The 18,507-nt window shown below is 36.4% G+C and overlaps 1 long non-coding RNA gene across 1 annotated transcript in view; it reads right to left on the reverse strand.

Moving 5' to 3' along the window:
* Positions 1-869: 869 nt before the first annotated feature.
* Positions 870-18,507, reverse strand: part of LOC135227819 (uncharacterized) — a 48,565-nt gene continuing 30,927 nt past the window's right edge. The window contains exons 2-4 of the long non-coding RNA XR_010318003.1: positions 7,778-7,898; positions 5,715-6,334; positions 870-4,691 (exon numbers count right to left, since the gene is read on the reverse strand). This is a non-coding gene — a long non-coding RNA (uncharacterized LOC135227819). The remainder of the gene's footprint in view (positions 4,692-5,714; positions 6,335-7,777; positions 7,899-18,507) is intronic.

The following is an 18,507-nucleotide window of genomic DNA, read 5'->3' on the forward strand; positions in this document are numbered from 1 at the left end:
TTTGTCATACTGTGGTGGCTTGTGTGTTGCTTTGTTGCTGTGATGCTGGCAGCTATGCCACTGCTATTTCAAATACCAGCTAGTAGCTATGCCACTGCTATTTCAGCTGAGCTTCCACTCTAAGACAGACTAGGGAGAAGGTCCTAGTCGTGTACTTCTGAAAAAATTGGCCAGTGAAAACCATATGAATATTAGCAGAACATTGTCTGATATAGTGCAAGAAGATGAGCCCCTCAGGTTGCAAGGTACTTAAAATCATCATGCTTAGTAAGGTAAAGGATCAGTGAAAAAGAGGAAGACCCTCGAGGAGATGGATTTACACACAGGCTGCAACAATAGGCTCAAACATAACAATTGTGAGGATGGCGCAGGTCTGAGCAGTGTTTCGTCCTGTTGTACATAGGGTCATTATGAGTTGGAAACAACTGGACAACACCTAACAACAACAATAAGTCTAACTTTGGACCCTTCTTTTAAACTCTTCAGATCAGAAAGAAAAGGCTTCTGTTAGAGATGTCTCTGTGCGCAAGAAGTGTGAAATTTTGCATTTCAAGCTGCCTTTGAGTTCAGGGTAGAGGACACTGGAGAAACAGGAAAAAAAAGAACATTCACTGTTGGATTGACCTTAATTTGGGTCTTTTTTTTTTTCTCTCTCCTACCTCCCTGCTACCACTTACCTTTCAGAGTCTTCAGGTAGCAGCTCCATGCATTCAGTGTGAGAATCCAGGTAGAGAGCACTTTTTCCATCTTAACCAGAACCAGATCCTTTTAAAGGTGTTTTTAATAAGCAGAAATGTTTAACTTATATAAAGTTTAATTTTTCTTTTCCAATAAATTCAACATTTTAGATAAAACATACAAATTCCTTAAAAAGCATACATTTCTAAAACTGACACAAGTTGAAAGAGAAAATCACGTTAGCTCTTGGACCATAAAATAAATTGAATATGTAATCAAAAACTTGCTGTAAAGGAAACTCAAGGTCCAGATGGTTTTATAAAAATTTTAAGAAAAAATAAAGTCAAATATAAACACTCTTTTACAAAATAGAGTAGGAAGGAATACATAGCAATTCTTTTTATGAGAGGAGTATAAATCTGATCCTAAAACTTGACAAAGATATGACAAGAAATAAAAATTAAGACACTGCATCTTTAACAAAATATTAGCAACTAGAATCCTATAATATACAAAAAGAGCAATACAACATGACAAAGTCGAGTTTATCTCACTAATACAATTTGGTTAACATTTGAAAATTAATAAATCAACATTTAAACAGAATAAGGAGAGAAAAACAAGTGATCATCTCAATAGAGGCAGGAAAATAGCATAATTTTTTATGGCAAAATATTGAATGACGTTCCCTTAAGATTAATGTTTTCTTTTTTGTATTGCTAACTTTATCCAAAATTGTACCAGAGACCCTTGCAAATGCAGCCCCATTTCCAGTTGCCATAGAGTCAATTCTGACTCATATTGACCCTATAGGACAGAGTAGAACTGCTCCATAGCATGTCCAAGGCTGTACATTTTTATAGGAGCAGCCTGCATCATCTTACTCCCATGGTGTGGCTGATGGATTCGAACCGCTGACCTTTCAGTTAGCAGCTTAGCCATTAACCACTGTCCCACCAGGGCTCCTGCAAGTGTAGTAGGGCAATAAAAAGGGGAGGTGTATAAAATTGGAAAGGAATATGTAAAACTTTGCTTTTGCAGATGACATGATTTTCTGCAAAGAAACTTTTAAGGCATGTACAAAGCAACTACAAAGTCAAATAGGTAAATTTAACAAAACTAGAAGATTCTCTATAAAGCAGCCATGTACAATGCAGTGTGGAAGTGGCATAAGGATAGACAACTAGGTCAGTGAAATAGAATAGAAGGTCCAAGAGAGGCCCATTCATCTATAGTCAATTGATTTTTCACCAAAACCTCACAGCAGTTCAGTAGGAAAAGAAAACTCTTCAACAAATTTTGCTGGAACAACACAAAACCCATATGGAAACAAAGTTAACCTCAAATTTTATCCCATATGCTAAACATAAATTAATTTGAAATGGATCATAGTCTAAGCATTTTATAAAAAGTGAGGCTGTAAGTCTTCTAGAAAAAAATAACAAACAGTATTCACAACCTGGTAACATAAATGTAGCATTTCATTGTTCCCCTACCTCATTTTATAAACTTTTCCCATGCTGCTATATAATTTTAATACTCAATAATATTGAGAACCACATAATAATGTGGTAAATCAATATGCTATCATTTACCTAATAAGTTACCCAATTCTGGACTTTTAAGCTATTTCCTTTTCCTTTAGCTTTAGAAATGAACTGGCATTATATTTTGTCCTTTGGAATGTTTTAGCACCATAATTTTCCAAACACAAAACTCATTGAGTCAAAGTGTATGAACATATTTATTATTATTCTTTTTTAAATCTACTTTTCTAAATGATGCACCAATATTTAAGCCCTTGAGTGAGTCATTCCACTTTATTATTTTGTGCTTTCATTAACCTTGCTCACTTTTTCCCTGCCTTATTCTTGGTTTAAATATTAATTTAAGGTTTCTCTTCTCATTGGAATTTTTTTCCTGATGTAGCCCCTATTTTGACATAAATATCACTCTTGAGTTATCTCCTAAAATCTGTCTGTGCATGTATCATTGCAATAATCTCCTTGAGGGCATGGCCAATATCTTATTCAATTTGTATCCCCAGTTCCTGTCACTACGCATAACACAGACTAGATAATAAAAGCATGAATAAAGAAATGCTTCCATGATTTATGAATGTTGCAGGATTTCTGCAGCCTTGTTAATACGTATTTTGATTGTTTAATATTATTTTGCTAATGGAATAGATGTAAAATGGTACCATAGCATCCACTGTTTAAGAAAAAAAAAACTAATAGTGAACTCTTAGTTTTATCTCATGTGAGCTATATTATATATCATTTTATGCTTGACATTATTATATTGATATGTTGATTTTTTGTATTCAATTTTGATCTATGTGTAATTTTTATATTAACATTTGAAAAATTTGAAATATACTGAATTATGTCTACTTCTTCCACTCTTTGATTTGTAATTCCTCTTCCTCCAATTATTGAGTTCCTTCTGTGAACCCAGCACACGTTGTGAAGAGTAACATACAGAAATCAGAAGCACACCTTTGACCCTCAGGAAACTCAGAAAGCACTGTTCCAGGAGTAATAGCATGGTATTCACCATCTACAATTAGAGCACAAAAGAAACACAGCCTGTGTATCTTGTGGGAATCAGGGCAGACAGGCTTTCTGCAGAGGAATTTTGACAGATGAAAATAGAGTGAATTGCATTCCAGAGGATGGGGGCAGCATATCCAAAGACACTAACATGTGATAGATTCTGTTCTGGAGGAATAACAAATAAATTGGTAATCTGAGAGTGCAAGGAGGAAAGGAAAACTAGATAGAAAGTGAGGTTGCCATTTAGATATGATCAGATTATAAAAATCATTGTATATATATTAGAATTTAGACTTTAAAGTTAATAGGAAGTCAGTGAAAGATTTTACAGCAAGGGAGTAACATCATATTTGCTATCAAATAAATGGATAAAACTGATTTTTAAAAATATTTGACTTTATTCAGTGGCTTTGCTACTTAAAGAAATAAAATTAATTTTAGAGATTCCAAAAATAATCACCCATATTAATTATAGGGAATTCATTAAAAACGCATATTAGAAGAAATGCTCACAATCCAACTAATTAGATGTTAACTATTTTTAACATACAGCCCTGGTGGCACAGTGGTTAACATGCTCAGCTGCCAAATAAAAGGTTAGTGATTTGAGATATGAACCCCACCAGGTGCTCTGCAGGACAAAGATGTGGCTGTCTGCTTCCATAGAGATTTTACAGCCTTGGAAACCCTATGGGACATTTCTACTCTGTCTTATAGGGCGGCTATGATGCAGAATTCACTCGATGGCAGTGGGTTTGATTTTTTTTGTAAACATTTTTCAATATTTCTATTGTTTACAATTTTCCAAATCTTGTCAGTAACATAATGATAAACATCTCTGTACATAAATATTTATGCAGATATTAATATCTCTTCCGAATTCTCAAGTACCTGGAAAAACAATTTGTCTTTCCCTTTCCCCACCCATCCAAACACAAACACCATCATGATCCTTAAAACTAGGGAGAATCCTTATTACCACGTGCTAAGAATGAAGATGGTTTTACTTCCACCAGGGGGAAAACAGCACAGCTTCCAGATTATGAACAGGTAGAAGGAGAAATTTATTTTCACTAGTTACTGACATATTAGGCTGTATCATGTGTCCCATATGCTGCCTGAATCTTTACTATCTGTAGTGCTAATATAGGCTAAGGTGGAGAAGAAGGCGACCATACTGGCCATCTTAGTGCAGGGAAACAGACTAGACGGGGCAAGGAAGATTTAGAGAACCAAAAGAGATGTCTGTATGTCTCATTTTTTAAAGTACAAGCCCAGAAAGCAAGAAGATAAAAGTGAGTTCCTCATCTTGATCAGGTCTCCTTCCAACCTCCAGTCAGCTCAGGGCTTGCAATGGGGACTGCACACACTGATTTGCTTTCAGTTTGGTGCGGTAGGTCACAAGTGGGGTCACTGTGACCATCCAGACATACATCCTTTTCATTCTTCATTCCCCTGTTGTGACAAAAAAAAAAAAAAGGTTTTTCTAAACGCAACCTGAAGGCATGAAGCCCAATGTGGTCATTCTTTGTCTCATATTACAGGATCCTAAGACTCTAAAGACGAGGATTAGAGCCCATGACTGACATATCTGCCCATGGGAAGGTCCACATTCCCCAGGTCCTAGGGTTGCTAGAAGCAAAACATAAGGAATATTTTTGTGATCAGGGCTTGAAGATTAGTACAAATCTTAGATTCAATATAAATTTAAAGTGCACTGTCTAAAATCTATCATATTCTGTATTTGTTACTTCCCTTTTACCTAAGTGGATAATCATAAATAGAACTTTAAGAAAACTTACGAAGGCTTTCTGTTCTCTAAAACGAGGCATTCAGTTTAGCCACAATGAATACAAGTACTTTCCAGTGATGACCACTGGTTCCGTAATTGTCATGAACACTGTGGGTCAGTTACCAATACGTATCTTTAGTTTTCATGGCATCCTAAATATATAACTGCTTGTCAGAGTTTGTAGTGTACTTCAAACTCTTCTTACAATTTGCCAAAACTGAGCATCAGACATTCTGCTATAAGCACCATTCTGGTCTTACTTTTTATGAACTTCTCGAATTTAGTAGAACTTGATTCCATGGTATATGGTAGGGATAATACCAAGACCCGGAATCACCATGGCATTGGATCAAGCATAATGTGTGAAACATGGACTAACATAGCAACAGATTATTTTAAGTTAGGATTGTCATGAAGGATTCAAGCTATATTGTTACATTATTTTGGAGAATTTTAAAGTAGTTTGGGTTGACTTGTAGAAAAGTCAAGTATAAAAGGGGAATATTGTCATTGTTATTGTTAGGTGTCCTTGAGTCTGTTCTGACTCATAGGTACCCTATGTACAACACAGTGAAACACTGCCTGGTCCTGTGCCATCCTCACAATCTTTGTTATGTTTGTTGTAGCCACTGTGTCAATCCACCTCACTGAGGGCCTTCCTCTTTGTCCTTAACCCTCTACTTTACCAAGCATGATGTCCTTCTCCAGAGACTTGTCCCTCCGATAACATATCCAAAGTATGTGAGATGAAGTCTCGCCATCTTTGCTTCTAAGGAACACTCTGATTGTACTTCTTCCAAGACAGATTTGTTCATCCTTCTGGCAGTTCATGTATATTCAATGTTCTTTGTCAACACCATATTTCTAAGGTGTCAATTCTTCCTTGATCTTCCTTGTTCATTGTCCAGCTTTTACATGTATATGACGCAATTGAAAACATCATGGTTTTGTTCAGGCACACCTTAGTCCTCAAAGCGATATCTTTGCTTTTCAACACTTTAAATATGTCTTTTGCCGCTGATTTGCCCAATGCAATACATCATCTGATTTCTTGATTTCTGCTTCCATGGGTGTTGATTGTAGAGCCAAGTAAAATGAAGTTCTTGATAACTTCAATATTTTCTCCGTTTACCATGATATTGCTTATTGGTCTGGTTGTATTTTTTTTCTTTATGTTGAGGTGCAATTCATACTGAAGGCTATAGTCTTTGATCTTCATCAGTAAGTACTTCAAGTTCCTCTTTGTAAAACATTATAATCCCAAGAAGGATGAAAAAAAAATCTCACACATATCAGAGGGGAACTACTAAAAAAGGAAAAAAAAAAAACAGAAAAAATCATAAATGCACTAAGGAAATGATTATTTCATTTCTTAAATGATAAAGTCAGAAGACAATGGGAAAATATTTCTAAAGTGTTAAACAAAATAACAACCAACCTAAAATTCTACAGCCACTGTCAATATACTTCAAAAGTGATGGTTGGAAAATAAAAGCATTTCCAGATGAATAAATATAATAATAATAATAATTGTCTCTATTAGGCACAAACTTCAAGAAATGTTAAGAGACATCTTCTGGCAAAAAGAAAATAAACTAAATGGAAATGTCCATCTACACAAAATAATAAAGAATGGCAAATATGTAGGGAAATATAAAAGCAATTTCTATCATTTTAAAAGCTCTTTAAAAGGTAAATACTAATGAATAATAATAATAGTTTATTATGGATTTTATAACATATGTGGAAGTAAAACGGATAACAACAGTAGTACAGATCATGGGAGGAGTCAATGGAAAGTATACTGTAAATTTCTTACATTATACATGACGTGGTATGGTATTATTTGAAGATAGACTGTGGTAAGTTAAAGTGGTAAAACCTTTATCATTCACCAAAAATAAAAACAAAGGTATAACTGATAAGCCAATGTTCTATTATGGTGTTAGGTGCCGTCAAGCTGATTCAACTCATATCAACCCCGTGACAGAGTAAAACAGCCCTACAGGGTTTTCTTGGCTATAATCTTTATGGAAGCATATCACCAGGTCCTTCTCCAGTGAAGCTGCTGGATGGGTTTAGCAGTTTTAAAGCCAAGCACTTAAACATTTGTGCCGCCACAGCTCCATGATAAGCCAAAAAAAACAAAAGCAAACCCATTGCCATTGAGTCGATTGCAACTCCTAGCGACACTATGGGACAGAGTAGAACTGCCCCATAGGGTTCCCAAGGTGCGACTGGTGGATTCAAACTGCCAACCTTTTGGTCAGCAGCTGAGTTCTTAACCACTGGGCCACCAGGGCTCCGGAGATAAAATGGAATATAAGAAAAATGAAGAAAGATTGTCTATTACAAATAGAAAACAAGCAGCAATGTGGTAAGTTTAAACCTAATCATATCAAAAATTAAATGTAGTCTAAACACTCCAATTAAAAAAAGGAGAATGTCAGGGAAGGAAAAAAAAGAAAAGAAGAAATACATGTGGTCTAAAAAATAAAATAACCAACCAAAACAAAGAAACAAGCGAAAAAAAAAAAAAACCACAAACTTCAAATGTAAAGGTATGGAGGTTAAAAAGTAAAAAGATAAAAAAGATATACAAAGTAAAAAACAAAGCTAGAATAGCTATATTAACATCAATGAAACTAGATATCAGAAAAAAGAAATCTACCAGGGGCAAAGAGTAATATTTTGTGATGACAAAAGGTCAATTCATCAGTAATACATGAAAACTCACGTATGTATTCACCTAATAACAGGGTTTCGTAATAGACATGTCTATGTCTGTGAGGTCTCGCTCTTCAGATAGGCACGGTTATCATACTTTGTTTGAACACCAGCTTGCTACCTTGGAGTCAGGAAATTGTGTCCTGGCAGAGAACAAACAAGGTTGTGAGACCTAGATCACGAGTTTTTCTCTACTCAGTAATCATGGTTTTTGTAATACTTGTCCATTGCCTACAAACAGTTTATATATTTTGTCCAGTTTTTTGTACTGCCTTAGCAGTCTAGTACCAATAACAGTGTCAAGATCCAAGTATATTTTAAACTTCCCAATTCCTATTATCTTCCCTCAATTTCAATCTAAAATGATGTAAGCCATCAGATCTAGAATGGTGAAAAAATCATCTTAAATTCCCTCAATATGTTGTCACACATTTTTAAAATGTTTTTCTTTCCTGCTTCTTTGAATCTGCTCGACTGAGGGTAAGGCCAGTCTTGAAAATCTTTGTCTCTCACCTTGCAGTCCTTTGTCTGTTTGGATGGCTCAAGCATCTTCCTGTATTTTTGACAGAACCCAACCTACCGCCCAGGAGAAGACAGCCTGTGCTTTCCACCAGGTTGATCTTCATGCTCATTTCCCAGTTCTATAGTCTGAGGACAACAATGCTTCCAGTGCCCGAGATCACGCTGCAAACAGCCTAATTAAATACGGCTGTGATTTATTTCTGAGTCACTGGTTACTTTTAAGACAGTGTTTTATTAAAAAAAAAAAAAAAATAGACATTATTAAATGTGTGTGTAAAAAGCTTTTGGTTGACCTTTATGCCTATTCCAACTGCCCGGTGCCTTCTCAGATCCCTAGCTTCCTAGAAAAAACAACAAAAAAATTTTTTTTTAGAAGCCCCTGATAATTCAGTTCTTCTGACCCACTAATCCAGAGCAAGCTTCTCTGACCTATGTCCTGGAGTCAGTTCTGAATGGTAAAACAAAAACAAACAAAACACTGGTCTGCACATTCACATTTAAAAAAGAAAGACTATTAACACAACATTGAACCTAATCATGAATGTCTATGGTGGGATTATGAGAACTTTTCCCCTTCTTCCTTATGATTTACTGCTTTTCAAACTTCATTCATTAGCTATACAATCATAAATTGCAATTTAAACACAAGATAAATTTTAGAGAAAATATAATCATCATTTTTGAAAAAAAATATAAAGAAAAAAACTACCTTTTTTTCTATCACTACATTAACTCTTTCAAATATCCTTTCAGTATAACGTTAGTTTTTCCATAAGTGAATTCAATTAATTGTGAATCATATATTTCCCTTAATATATTATATGTGTGTATTTCCTATATCCTGATACATTGCTCCAATTTCTTACTTAATGATTTTTTGCATATTTAATGTCCTTGGAGATTTCTATTGAATAAATAAATGTGAATATAACATCATTCACCCTGTAAGTCTGACTTGCATGCCAAGTGACTTAGCAAGCCAAGCAGTAGGTATTTAATTCTATTTATGCCAAAGTTTCTTGATCCATTTCTACTTGCTACAAAACTGCCCCATTCCATTACTGCCATTGTTGGTTCCAGACTTTTGAATGTGGCAGTCGACTCTGTGCAGATTACAGCCTTGGAAACCCCTATGGGGCACTTCTACTTTGACATACAGAGTCACTAGGAGTTGAAATAGGCTCGACAGCAATGAAATTTATCCATTTTTTTTTTACTTTTTTTTTTAATATGTCTTTAAGAGACTGAAGTAAAACTAACTGCTGGAAACGATGGAGAGACATATTTTGTTTCAAGACAAATAAGAACATTTTAGCAGTCAGACATCCAGAAATGAAACTAGCTGCCTTACTGTGCAGCCACATACCCAAATTAGAACTGTTCAAGCATAGTCTGAAAATCACTTAGCATTTATATTGTTCAAGGACAAAAACACTGGATGGAACATTGGATATATCATCTTTAATACCTCTCTCAATTCTAGCATTTCAAGATTTTATACATTTAATTGGACTACTGTTAGACACCTCAGGGGTTAACAGCTCAGCCGCTAACCAAAATGTCTGCAGTTCGAATTTACCAGGGGCTTCTTTTTTTCTTGGAAACCCTATGGGGCAGTTCTGTTCTGTCCTATAGGGTCTCTGTGAGTTGTAACTGACTCAGTGGAAAAGGGTTCTTGTTAGACAGTCCTGCATTCAAATCTCAGCTCAACACATACTTGCTGTGTGACCTTGGGCAAAGTATTATTACTCTCCAAACTTCTGGAAAAAAAAAAAAAAAAACACAGAGATGTTAATATCTATGCTCTGGAGGTGGTGTGAAAAGAAACAATTAGAATTTCCCCTTTTCCTCATCGGTTCTCAAGTATTTACTATTCTCATATAAGTGTAATTTATTGCTCATATGTCACTGTAGATTTCAAACAAAGAGTGACAGATATCGTTGCAGCACCAGTGGGCTTCATGCTATTCTATTTAAATTTGTCAACATTCAAAATTTCAGGAAATTTTGAAGATATAGACGAAATATATTTTCTAAAGTGATTCCCCGATCTTGCTTGCTGAAAGTGAAGAGGACTTGAAACACTTAGTAATGAAGATTAAAGACCACAGCCTTCAGTATGGATTGCACCTCAACATAAAGAAAACAAAAATCATCACAAATGGACCAATGAGCAACATCATGATAATCAGAGAAAAGATTGAAGTTGTCAAGGACTTCATTTTACTTGGATCCACAATCAACAGCCACGGAAGTAGCAGTCAAGAAATCAAAAGACACGTTGCATTGGGTAAATCTGCTGCAAAGGACCTCTTCAAAGTGTTGAAGATCCAAGACGTCACCTTGAAGACTAAGGTGTGCCTGACGTAAGCCATGTTATTTTCAATCGCATCATATGCATGTGAAAGCTGGCCAACGAATAAGGAAGACTGAAGAAGAACTGACACCTTTGAATTGTGGTGTTGGCGAAGAATATTAAATATACCATGGACTGCCAAAAGAACCAACAAATCTGTCTTCGAAGAAGTACAGCCAGAATGCTCCTTAGAGGCAAGGATGGCGAAACTGTGTCTTACATACTTTGGACGTGTTGTCAGCAGGGATCAGTCCCTAGAGAAGGACATTATGCTTGGCAGAGTACAGGGTCAGTGGAAAAGAGGAAGACCCTCAATGAGGCGGATTGACACAGTGGCTGCAACAATGAGCTCAAGCTTAACAACGACTGTAAGGATGGCTCAGGACAAGGCAGTGTTTCGTTCTGCTGTGCATAGGGTCGCTATGAGTCGGAACCAACTCGACGGCACCTAACAACAACAATAACAACAAAGCTATTCCCCATGGGGAAAATAAACAACCTAAAATATAAGACTTAAAAGTTTTTTTTTTTTTTTTTTTTTCCAGTGATCCCTACTAACGCTATTTAGGCATTAAGATGTACACATAACAATAGTACTTGGAATATTTTAATATGTTAATTTCAGTCAGCATATCTGCAAGATTCTGAATGAAAGCATCTTGCAAATATTGCCATTGATTTCCTAACAAGCCTACCATAGAGAGATAATACCTTTTTTCTTTTAAAAGTAAAAGAGAATTGTATTTAAATACCAGACATATATGCATTATAGAGGTTATTTTAATTCTTTATAAAGACTGAACTACATTGTTATGTATAAAATTTATATTTTTAAATACCAATTAAAGTATTTGTTAAATATTATTATCATATAGTAATTACAATTAGTAAGTGCAATAATTTGCTTAGTTGAGTTTACCTTAAATGTTTTAATTACTGATTGATGCAGGCTTTAATCTATTTATTTATTTATTTAAATTGAACTTTAGATGAAGGTTTACACAACAAACTAGCTTCTTATTAAATAGTACACATATTGTTTTATGTTGTTGCTTAACAACCTCAGGACATCTCAACACTCCCCTTCTCGACCTTGGGTTCCCTATTTCCTGTCCCCTCCTGCTTTCTAGTCCTTGCACCTGGGCTGTTGTGTCCCTTTAGTCTTGTTTCGTTTTACGGGCCTGTCTAATCTTTGAGCAAAGGATGAACCTTGTCCATGGACCTTCCATGACCTTACCCTGAACAAGGTGTGCTGGCTTCCCCAGTATTGCATACTGTCTTACCCTTCTAAGTTACCATTTATCTATTTATTTAGTGTTTTATATCCCTGCCCCTTCCTCCTTCATACCCATCAAAGATTGTTTCTTTTTGTGTGTAAACCTATTCTGGAGTTTTTATAGTAGTGGTCTCATACAATATTTATCCTTTTGTGATTGACTTATTCCACTCAGCCCTCCAGATTCATCCATGTTGTGAGATGCTTCACAGATTCATTACTGTTATTTATCGTTGCATAATGTTCCATTGTGTGTATACCATGGTTTGTTTATCCATTCATCTGTTGATGAGCACCCAGGTTATTTCCACCATATTGTATTGCTATTGTGAAAAATGCGGCAATGAACATGGGTGTGCACGTGTGTCTATTCATGAAACAGCTTTTATTTCCCTAGGGTATATTCCTAGAAGTGGGATTGCTGGATCAAATGGTATTTCTATTTCTAGCTTTCTGAGGATGCACCATATCATTTTCCAAAATGGTTGTGCCATTTTGCATTTCCACCAGCAGCGCTAAGAGTTCCAATCTCCCTGCAGGCTCTCCAACCTTTGTTATTTTCTGGGTTTTTTTTTTTTTTTTTTTTTGATTCTTGACAGTAATGCTGGAGTGAGATGGTATCTCATTGTGGTTTAGATTTGCATTTGTTTAATGCCTAGTAATTGCAACTATCTCTTCATATGTCTGTTAGCCACTTGAATGTCTTCTTTGCTGAAGTATCTGTTCGTTTCCTTTGCACATTTTTAATTGAATTATTTGCCTTTTTGTTGTAGAGGTGTCGGATTTTCCTGTAGATTTTAGAAATTAGACTTTTGTTGGTCGTAATAGCCAATTTTTTTTCCCTATCTGTAGGTTCTCTTTTTACTCTTTTGGTGAAGTCTTTTGATGGCATAAGTGTTTAGTTTTTAGAAGATCCCAGTTATCTAGCTTATCTTCTGGAGTTTGTATGTTGACAGTTATGGTTTGTATCCTGTTAATGTCGCGTCATAGGATCTCTAGTGTTGATTGTTTTTTCTTCTATGATCTTTACAGGTTTTGATTTTATATTTAGGTCTTTGATCCATTTGGAATTAGTTTTTGGGTATGGTGTGAGGTATGGGCTCTGTTTCATTTTTTTTTTTTTTTTGCAGATGGACATCCAATTTTGCCAGCACTATTTGTTTAAAAGACTGTCTTTCCCCATTTGATGGACTTTGGACCCTTGTGTCCATAGGTGGGTGGATTTACATCTGGGTTCTCGATTCTGTTCCATTGTTCGATGTATCTGTTGTACCAGTACCAGGCTGTTTGGACTACTATAGCTGTATACTAGGTTCTGAGATCCGGTAGTGGGAGTCCTCTTACTTTCTTCTTCTTCAATAATGCTCTACTTATATGCAGCCTCTGGCCTTTTTGTATAAAGTTAATGATTGTTTTTTTCATCTCTTTAAAGAATGTTGTTGTATTTGGATCAGGATTGCATTACATTTGTAGATTACTTTGGGTAGAATTGTCATTTTCAGAATGTGGAGTCTACCTATCCAGAGCCTGGTATGTTTTTTCTTTTTTGTGAATCCCTTTTGGTTTCTTGCAGTAGTGTTTTCTAGTTTCCTTTCTATATGTCTTTTACATCCCTGGTTAGATTTATTCCTAAGTATTTTATTTTTTAGGGGCTGTTATAAATGGTATTGTTTTCCTGATTTCCTTTTGTTCAGTCTCTTTAATGGTGTATAGGAATCCAACTGATTTTTGTATATTTGTCTTGTATCATGCTAATCTGCTGAATCTTTCTATTAGTTCCAGCAGTTTTCTTGTGGAGTCTTTTGGGTTTTATATATATATAGGATACATCATCTGCAAATAGGGACACTTGTATTTCTTCATTATTAATTTGGATGCCCTTTATTTCTTTTTCTTGCCTTATTGCTCTAGCTAAGACTTCCAACACAACGTTAAATATGAGTGATGACAAAGGACATCCTTGTCTTCTTCCTGTTCTCAGGGGGAATGTTTTCAGCCTCTCTCCCTTAAGAATGATGTTGGCTGTTTGTTTTGTATCGGTGCCCTTTATTATGTTGAGAAATTTCCCTTTATACCTATTTCATTGAGAGTTTTATCAGAAATGGTGTTGGAATTTGTTGAATGCCTTTTTTGTGTCCATTGAGGTGATCATGTGACTCTTTGTGTGGTGTATCACGTTGATTAACTTTCTAATATTGAACCATCCTTGCATGCCTGGTATGAATTCTACTTGGTCATGGAGTATTATTTTTTAGATATGATGCTGAATTCTATTAGAATTTTGTGGAGAATTTTTGCATTTATGTTCATGAGAGATATTGGTCTGCAATTTTCTTTTTTTGTGGTGTCTTTGCCTGGTTTTGGTATCAGGGTTATGCTGGCTTCATCAGATCAATTTGGAAGTATCCTTCCTTTTCTCTGTTCTGAAATAATTTGAGTAGTTTCGGTGTAAGTTCTCTGAATGTTTGGTAGAATTCTTCAGTGAAGCCATCTGGGCCAGGGCTTTGTTTGTATGTATTTTTTTTTTTTTTTAACCTTTTTGATCTCTTCTGTTGATATGGGTCTGTTCAGATTTTCAACATAGATTTGTGATAGTTTGGGTAAACAGTGTGTTTCTAGAAATTTGTCTATTTACTCTAGATTTTCAAATTTGTTGGAGTATGGTTTTTCATAATACTCTGTTAAAATTCTTTTAATTTCATTTGGGTCTGTTGTAATGTCCCCCGTTTCATTTCCTATTTGGGTTATTTGCATCCTCTCCTGTTTTTCTTTTGTCAGTTTGGCCAGTGGTTTGTTGATTTTGTTGATCCTTTTGAAGAGCCAACTTTTAGTTTTGTTGATTCTTTCTATGGTTTTTCCATTCTCTGTTTCATTTATTTCTGCTCTGATCTTTATTATTTCCTTACTTCTGGCTCCTTTGGCTGTCCTCTTTCTATTTGTTCAAGTTGTGTAGCTAATGCTTTGATTTTCTCCCTTTCTACTTTTTTGTGATGTGTGCTCCTATTGCTATAAATTGACCTCTGATCACTGCCAAAGGTTTGGTATGATGTGTTATCATTCTCATTTAATTCTAGGATTTTTTTATTCCATCTTTGACTTCTTCTATTACCCAGTGGTTTTTAAACACCTTGTTATTTAGTTTCCATGTAATAGATTTCTTTTACTTGATCTTCACGTTGTTAATTTCTACTTTGATGAAATTGCAATCTGAGAAGATACTTTGTATTATCTCAATGTTTTAGATTTTGTTGAGGATTGTTCTGTGGCCTACTATGTTGTCTATTCTGAAGAATGTTCCATGTATGTTGGAAAAGAGTGTGTACTTTGCAGCTGATGGGTGGGCTGTTTTGTATATGTCTATGAGTTCAAGTTGGCTGATTGCAGCCTTTAGATCTTCTGTATCTTTGAGTGTCTTTCTAGATGTTCTGTTCTTTACCAAGATTGGTGTATTGAGGTCTTCTGCTATTATAGTGGAACTGCTAATTTCTCTTTTCAATGATACTAGTTTGCTTTATGTATTTTGAAGCCCAGTCATTGCGTGTGTAGACATTTATTATGGTTATGTTTTCATGATGGATTGTCCCTTTAATCATTATATAGGGCCCTTATTTGCCTTCTGTGGTAGATTTTGTTTTAAAGTCTACTTTATCTGAGATTAGTATTGTACTCCTGCTCTTTTTTGGTGGCTCTTTGCTTGGTATATTTTTTTTTCCAACCTTCATTTGTAATACATTTATGTCTTTGTTTCTATGGCATCTCTCTTGTAGACAGTATACAGATGGATGCTGGTTTATTTATTTATTTATAATCCATTCTGTCACTCTCCGTCTCTTTATGGATGAATTTAGGCCATTTGGAAACCCTGACGGCATAGTGGTTAAGAGCTATGGCTGCTAATGAAAAGGTTAGCAGTTCAAATCCACCAGGTGGTCCTTAGAAACCCCATGAGGCAGTTCTATTCTGTCCTATAAGCTCAGTGTGAGTTGGAATCGACTTGACAGCAAAGAGTTTGGTTTGTTTTTAGGCCATTTACCTTCAGTGTAATAACTGATAGGTGTGAGTTTATTCTTGTCAGTTTGTAGTAATTTCCTTGTGGTGCTGAGGATTTCTTTGTTCCTCTCACACTCCTGCAGTAAATTCCTTTTGTTTGTGTTTTGTTATTATTTTTATTGTGCTTTAAGTGAAAGTTTACAAATCAAGTCAGTCTCTCACAAAAACTTATATACACCTTGCTACATACTCCCAATTGCTCTCCCCCAATGAGACAGCCTGCTCCCTCCCTCTACTCTCTCTTTTCGTGTCCATTTCGCCAGCTTCTAACCCTCTCTGCCCTCTCATCTCCCCTCCAGGCAGGAGATGCCAACATAGTCTCAAGTGTCCACCTGACCCAAGAAGCTCACTCTTCACCAGCATCCCTCTCCAACCAATTGTCCAGTCCGATCCATGTCCGAAGAGTTGGCTTTGGGAATGGTTCCTGTACTGGGCCAAAAGAAGGTCTGGGGGCCATGACCACCAGGGTCCTTCTAGTCTCAGCCAGACCATTAAGTCTGGTCTTTTTACAAGAATTTGGGATCTGCATTCCACTGCTCTCCTGCTACCTCAGGGCTTCTCTGTTGTGTTCCCTGTCAGGGCAGTCATCGGTTGTAGCCGGGCAACATCTAGTACTTCTGGTCTCAGGCTGATGGAGTCTCTGGTTTGTGTGGCCGTTTCTGTCTCTTGGGATTGTAATTACCTTGTGTCCTTGGTGTTCTTCATTCTCCTTTGATCCAGGTGGCTTGAGATCAATTGATGCATCTTAGATGGCTGCTTGCTAGCATTTAAGACCCCAGACGACACTCTCCAAAGTGGGATGTAGAATGTTTTCTTAATAGATCGCTCTGCCCAGTATTTTAGTCTTGGGTTGATACCTGATATTATTGATTTTCTAACCAAAGAACTCCCTTTAGTATTTCTCGTAGTTTTGGTTTGGTTTTTAAGAATTCCCTAAACTCCTGCTTATCTGGAAATATCCGAATTTCACCTTCATATTTGAGAGACAGTTTTGCTGGATATAAGATTCTTGGCTGGCAATGTTTTTCCTTCAGTTTTTTAGATAAGTCATCCCATTGCCTTCTTGCCTGCATGGTTTCTGCCAAGTAAAAAAAAAAAAAAAATCAGAGCTTATTCTTAATGTTCTCCTTTGTAGGTGACTTTTCCTTTATCCCTAGCTGCTCTTAAAATTCTGCCTTTATCTTTGGTTTTGGCAAGTTTGATTATATGTCTTGGTGACTTTCTTTAAAATCTACCTTATGTGGAATTCAATGAGCACCTTGGATAGATATTTTCTCATCTTTTGCGATATCAGGGAAGTTTTCTGCCAACAAGTCTTCAACAATTCTCTCTGTGCTTTCTGTTCTCCCTCCCTGTTCTGCTACTCCAATCACTCATAGGTTATTTCACTTGATAGACTCCCACAAGGTTCTTAAGGTTTCTTCAATTTTTCAAATTGTTTTATCTGATTTTTCTTCAAAAATGTTAGTGCCAAGTGCTTTATCTCCAAGTTCAGGAATTCTGCCTTCCACTTGCTCAATTCTGCTCCTCTGACCTCTATTGAGTTGTCTACTTCTGTAATTTTATTCTTAATCTTCTGAATTTCTGATTGCTATCTGTCTGTGGATTTTTCCAGCTTCTTAAATTTTTCATTATGTTCCTGAATAACCTTTTTAATTTCTTCAATTGTTTGATCTGTGTGTTCCTTGGCTTGTTCTGTGTATTGCCTCATTTCCTTCCTGATGTCTTGAATGGTTCTGTATATTAATCTTTCGTATTCTGCCTCTGGTAATTCCAGGAATGCACTTTAATCTAGAAGATCCCTTGATTCTTTGTTTTTAGAGCTTGTTGAGGCAATCATGGTCTGTTTCTTTACGTGACTTGATATTGACTATTGTCTCTGAGCCATCTATAAGTTATTGTATTAGTTTATTTTGTTTGCTTATGGTGTCGTAGCTTCCTGCTTTGTTTTGTTTTGATATGCTCAGGTGGGTTGCTAGAGTGAGCTAGCTTGATTGTTTTCACCTTTGGCACTTTGATGTCCTGTTCCCAGATGGCTAGAGCTCTTATCAGGTATGTCAGTCTAGGAGTCCATTCACTTTTCTTGTATGAATTCAGCTCAAGTGTCCAGGTAGCTGATCAACAAGTGTGTGGTACAGGCTCTGTCCTACAGACTTTAGAGGGGCAGGGGTGATTTGCATAGGTACCAGTATCTGGTTGTAGCAGGGGAACACACTCTGAAAAAGGCAGGGGGCTGAAAATCATCTCCCATGTGTCTCTGAGCAAAGTGTGTCTCTGTTCCCCAGAGCATACAAGTGGGTGGGTTCTGCAGATGGGTCACGGGCACACAATATTTTTGTTTGTAAGGACTGGGAAGTACCAGTTATCCTTGGACCCCTGTCGCAGGTGGCTGGGTGACCTGAGTAGAGCCACCAGGTCGTAGGCCCCTGAAGTGGGTAGGTGAGGATGCTGTTTAATAGGCAAAGCAACGTCAAACATCAAACACCCACCTCTCGGCCGCACAGCTAAAACGGTTGGAGCCTGCCAAAAAGGGCCTATTCTCCTGAAA

This window comes from Loxodonta africana, chromosome 15 (assembly GCF_030014295.1).
Source record: "Loxodonta africana isolate mLoxAfr1 chromosome 15, mLoxAfr1.hap2, whole genome shotgun sequence".
NCBI lineage: Eukaryota > Metazoa > Chordata > Mammalia > Proboscidea > Elephantidae > Loxodonta > Loxodonta africana.